A 6,273-nucleotide genomic window follows, 5' to 3' on the forward strand; every position below is an offset into this window, starting at 1 on the left:
ATTCTCACACCATCTGAGTGGAAAAATAAAGCTTTGCCCCAGTTATTGGCCCTCTTGATCTGTACACCTATACCAGGTTTTCTCTCGTAATTCACTGCTCTATGGAAATACTCTAATTTTATAGCTCAGGCCCTCCAGTCCAGACAGCATTCTGTAAATCTCCCCTGCCCTTCCTCTAGTCCAATCACATCCCTCCTACGAAGTGGTGACTAAAACTGCACAAGGCCTAACCAGCCTTTCACACCGTTCCAGTGCGACCTTTATGCTTTTGATTTCTACACCTTGGTTAATAAGGCAAGTACCGTATACAATATGCCTTTTGCACACCAAACTCCCTCTGATCTTCAGGTCCTACCATGCAGAGTGCAGCCCCTTGCCTTGTTAGCCCACACCTCATTTACTCACTAATCAGCATGTTCAGAGATGCTATTGCACTCGGCTGGAGCAGTTGGGGCTTGAATCTGGACCTTCTGGCTCAGAAATACAGCACAGAAGTAGTGGCCCTGAGTCCCATGCCATCATCTCCTTACTTCCCTTTTCTAGTTCAATTCAATTTGGTCCTGGCTCCGGCAAGAAGCACACGTGTTTACTAATCTTCAAAGGACCGTGCAAGGCGTCAGACTGATAGTGAAGGCTAATTAGAGGGAATGGTATACGGAGGGCTGTATGACTAGTGGAGGGTCACGGTCGTGAGTCGATTGGAGAGCAGGGGGAGTGTTTTATAAACGAAGCGTTTCTTAACTGGGTGCCGAAGTCATCAACGAAAAGAACTTTAGAGGTAAATGAGATTTAGTGCGAATTAGAAGAGAGAAGCGTTTTAGGAGATTTAGAGATGTAAGATCCGATAAATTGATCCATTTTGATCCTGCTTAATGGATCCAATGGGGATTGGCCTCACAACAACCCCATTCTATAATGTGGTGTTGACTAACGTTTTAAAAAGAGTTGAGAAACCGAAAAGGTGCTGTCCGTACTTTTCGAAAAACTTTAGTTCAACGGACAAACTGGCTATGATGTCTACAGCGAGAGAACGATACTCACTCACACCCGAATCCCCTACCCTATTGAGAGCGTTATTTAAAGAAAAAAATTGATGTATTTATGTGGTGAACTGGGTTTGCAGTTATTCTCCATTCTTGTTAGTGTCACCTTTCAGTTCCTCATTGAGCCCATGATAGTGTATCATTGTCATAAAATAGAAAGGGAAGGTGCGCCCGAGAGCGTTCACTCTCCCTGGTATGTTTCAAGTTTAATATCACAATGCGCTCATCTGCAAAGCCCTCTTGTTGGATTCACCTTTCCCATTTATAGCAGACTTTCTGAAAGTACGTGCACCTGTTTATAGTGCGTTTTATTATTTCGTACGGTTAGTGGAACCTCCGAAACTGGGAGAGCGAATAGCAGGACGAAAGATACGCCGGAAGATCCGAGTGTGTGTGTGTCAGGCTGGACCAGACAGGGGGATTTAAACGGCCTTTAATTCGCCCCAGTGTTGGCACAACCCTCGTGTCTTCTTGTCCAGACCAAACACTTCATAAGATTTAACGCTTTTAATCCTTTACCGAAAGGAGTTCTTGGCAAGTACTTCCCCCTGCTATGTAGTCTGAAAAAAACACCCCGCCCAGTTACTGGTAGATGGACATGTTCCTCGGTCAAAATTAAACGAACCAAAAGAACTGCCACTTTTTGGTAGCATTTAATGTTGACCGAATTTCTTTCCATGAAGCAATTACTTATCCACCTAATTATTTCACTTCATGGTGTATAATGTGTAAAGTTAAAAATCACACAATAACAGGTTATAGTCCAACAGGTTTAATTGGAATCACTAGCTTTCGGAGCTAGTGCTTCCAATTAGTGCTGTTGGACTATAACCTGGTATTGTGTGATTTTAAACTTTGTACATCCCAGTCCTACACCGGCACTTCCAAATGATAATGTGTAACATAAGCAGAGCTTTATGAACGTAAAGGGCAGCACGGTACCAGCACCAGGGTCTCAGGTTCGATTCCAGCCTCGGGCGACTGTCTGTGTGGAGTTTGCACATTCTCCCAGTGTCTGCGTGGGTTTCCTCCGGGTGCTCGGGTTTCACCTGACCTGCCCATGCTAATCGGTCAATGCTACATTGCCCATAGTGTTAGGTGCATTAGTCAGAGGGAAATGGGTCTGGGTGGGTTACTCCTCGGAGGGTTGGTGTGGTCTGGTTGGGCCGAAGGGCCTGTTTCCACACTGTGGGGAATCTAATCTAATAAAATGTGTTCGAATACAGAATGGTTGTTTTTTGTCGACAGTAACTTCTTTTTATCGCCAAAGAAGCACGTAATGTATTTTTTTATAAATGGGTTGAATTTGCAGACATTTTAAATTGTTTCGGATGTTTCGATTGCTGACGGGGGTGGGGTGGGCATTACGAGTTCTGGGGTGGGGGGGGGGCGCTTGCAAAGTAAAACCTGCCCATCATTTTCCACTTCTGTTAATCGCTTCATGCACCCTTGAGCTAGTGCTTGTCAAAGCCCGCTCTTGGGCTTCAGAGGTTTGAGAGCCGTTCTGAGGGCCGCTGGACGTGACAAATAATTGCTTTCCTTGAAACCGTGGCCCCCTGTTTGAAACGTGGCCGTGTTCTCGGTCCAGTCAATTAGACTGACTGCTTGAAAATTTCATCAGCTCTGCTGGCCCTCGCTCCACAGTCTGACCCGCTGTGATCTCCAGCATTTATTGTCTTCTGTATGGATTCCAGCATTTACAATAATTTGCTCCTACCTTCCAAATGGAAACGGGCCCGAATATGCATTTCCCACTGAACCAATTAAAAGTGCAATCAGGAGAATGCAACTGACCTTACAAATAAAGACCTTGAGTCTCCCGGAAGATGTTACAATTTGCAAATAAAATTGCAGTGGCGTGTCTTTTTTTTTTGCATTCGTTTTGTTTCAGTTGTTTTCCTTGTGCTATTTGGAAGATACCGCGCGCTGTCGACACAATCGCTGCAGCAATAGTCGAATATTAAAGTGTCAAAAAATCAGGGCAAAAAATTTCATACTCATGTACCTTTCATTTGTTTAAACGAGTATTTAACGAAAAAAGATGTGGAATTGGTGGCTCACTCTGAAAAACGAGGCTGTGTATTCTGAAGCTCACATCTTTAATTATTCTAAGACCGATGCTGATTTCATTTCGTCTTTCCATAAGCAACGTGTATAGAGATTAGCGCCAAAAATACGGCATTTGAAGAGTTTAGACCAGAATTTTAGTTCAGTCCTTCATGAATTGTTTGGAATCGGAAAGGAGACCTAATGAGGCACTTAACAGAATAATTTAGCCAGCAAATCTATCTAGAAGCACTCTGCTCTCGGCCCCACATCGATGTAGATAACAGCAGAGTCGTTCGAGGGACAGAGTTTGATTATTTTTCCGCTCACTAACTGAAAGCATCTTAATTATAAAGTAACATGTAAGTAAGGATTGAGAACCTGTGTTGATACAACTCGAACAACACAAGTTTTTTTTTAGTTTCATGTGAACAGCATCCAGACTGTCAAGACAATGGAATAAACTTCCAGCCAATGGGAATATCCAGTTTGAAGAAACTACCATATACAAAGTAATTCGATTTGGTGGGTAAAGTTTATCAGATCCGCATTTTCACTGTGTTAACATGTGGTACCGAGCTATGTACCTGTAAGAATATATTGAACCTCTGTAGATTACATTACATAATACAAGTGGGTTGTGCAAGTGGTGCAGATTGCGTTTAAAATATTTCCTTCCTATCAGTCGTAAACACACCGTTCAGTCTACGATTACATAACGTCCATTGGACAGGCTGGAGATTACAAATTATTGTCATGGAGAAACCTCTTCAATTGTTCTTATACAGGTTCCTTTTTCCGGTACATCAGTGCTTTGTTGTGTATGAAGGATCCCCAGCCTCCCAGAAGTTCTTGTGATATAGTGGCAGTGTTCCCACAAGAAGCCCGGGTTCAGGTCTCACCTGTTCCAGATGTGTGCCTGAGCAGTTTGATTAAAATAAATACAATACCTTTGAGCGGTTTATATTATCGCTGAGGTTTATTCCTGGTCGCCGTAAATCGTAACAAGCCGAGGAATTCACAGGTCCATCTGACGATAACAAATGGAAAAAGAGATGTACTTTTCGAAGGAACATGTCCAGCGTTTCAGGGAACACCTGGGATGTACCTCTATAAACGTCTGCGTTAATAAATGAAACCGTTTCTCAAACACGCTGCTACGGTCATGACTATAATCAGACTGGGGCTAAACATGGCTCTCAATTCTGACTTAATCTCCCAACAGCTTATTAATCAATACATGAGCTTTACTTCATTTCGTTTTCCATTGTTGAGACCCGGAATACTGTAGAACACGAGCAAGAAACTGTCGAGGTTTCTGCAGGGAAGATGCTGAAATCCAAGGAGCCCTTTAATCCATTAACTGCGCTCCGAGGGAACCTTCTCCTTTGAGACATATTATTGAAGTGATGGAAACGCAGAATTCCACCCCTTTCCAAAATTAAAAATCTATTGGAATTGTTGTGAAGAAGGCAATTGGAAGCTTCTTTCTAAACACAAAACTCCCATCGGCAAAATACTCAAGGTTTCAAAGCAGTGAACATTTGATTTAAATTTCTGGAGATTGTGTACAGCTAAAGAGCTTGCCGACTTGCTGATGATGAACTTTAAGGAAAGAAAATACATTTCACCTTGCGCTTTAATTGAATCGTTTCATTATAATCAAAATGACCCCAAAATATGTCTTGGATTTCCCTCTGATTATGCTGACCTTCAGCCAGAAGGGAAATTGCGAATTTATTTGAAACTAAACTTATTTGTAAAAGAATGGTACAGTTTCCATGGGAACGAAGATGACATTGTGCATCAAAAGTCCAACCATTCTGCATCATAGTGTAACATCTAATTTGATATGTCTAAACATTCCATATCTCCAAATCATGGGAGTCATTCTGAAGCAATCCAATAAATATAGACAAAACCCTTTGTTGAGAGAGGCGAGAGGTGTAAACTAAACGGATTCCGTTTAAAACTGGCCGTACAGTCAGCAACGCGTGACTGGCCTAAGACAACATTCTGTGATTTCAGTAATGACCATTTGCAAAATCTAGGCAACTACAGCTCATAATTGTTTTGCTTATTGAAGGTTTGGCGCTTTACCTTGTTTGGTTTTTCTGATCCGCCTGGACATTCCAGCAAATCTAAACATGGCAACTTGATCAGAGGAAACTGCGCCTCATTATTCGCATTTAATGTCTTCTTTTATGTAACAAGAAACCAGTGGATTTTATTCTGTTATTACAGATGAGAATTTATTAGCCCACGGAAATCTGAAGTTATGCCTGGTTCTAGCATGTCTGTCTGTTCTAATGTTGATTTCCTAGTTTCAGATTAAGGTTTTGCAATGGAGAAGAAATTAATCGGAGCCCCAGGATTTAATAATGTGATGTGGGACGATTGTAACATGTATCCTATTTGGTGGGAAGTGACCGTGTCCTAATGCCAAGAAATAAATACTAATCGAACATGGCACTTGCATGTGGTGTTAAAACAAGTTTTTTCTCTCTCTCTCCTTGTTCATGGGGTTGAATAAACCACCTCCTAACACTACTGTTCTACAATTACGTGAAAGTGGTTTGAGATGGTCATGGATGTTACGCTGCTTATTGCAGCCTGTATCCTGTAGGTTGTTTTGGGTTGGGAAGAGGTGGGCACTGACTCACCAGCCTCTTCAGCAAGGCTGTTCACCAGCCCATGTATCATGGGCTTCTATCAGCACCACAGAACCGCATTGTCAGAACCTGGCATGTTGGCCTTTTTCAAAACCGAGATCAAAGACTGATCCAATGAGTTTTGTCAAAATCTCGGGATATTCTTCAAGGTCAAATGACCTGACAGCAACTGACACTGTTTTACACACACACACACACACACACCGGGCTCCCTTTCTCTGAGTTGGCGAAATCAATGTCAACAATGCGAGCATTAAAAACTCACGCAATGACTTTATTTGTGTTCCGCTAATATCAGTCCCGTTTAGTAATCAAGTTATTGATCCTAATTCATGTAACACCCTCTAGTTTAGGGATTGCTAAATCCCCATTAGTTGAAAGTGCACATTATATCCGGAACTATGGAGATGATGGTCTAACCCACAAAACTGAGTATTTCACAGTTTATTCCGGTCGAGGAGTTTATAGTGAGCTCCCTATAGACCATGGCAGGAGCACTGTGCTTTTGCACC

The sequence above is a fragment of the Hemiscyllium ocellatum genome, chromosome 19 (assembly GCF_020745735.1).
Source record: "Hemiscyllium ocellatum isolate sHemOce1 chromosome 19, sHemOce1.pat.X.cur, whole genome shotgun sequence".
NCBI classification, from domain to species: Eukaryota; Metazoa; Chordata; class Chondrichthyes; order Orectolobiformes; family Hemiscylliidae; genus Hemiscyllium; species Hemiscyllium ocellatum.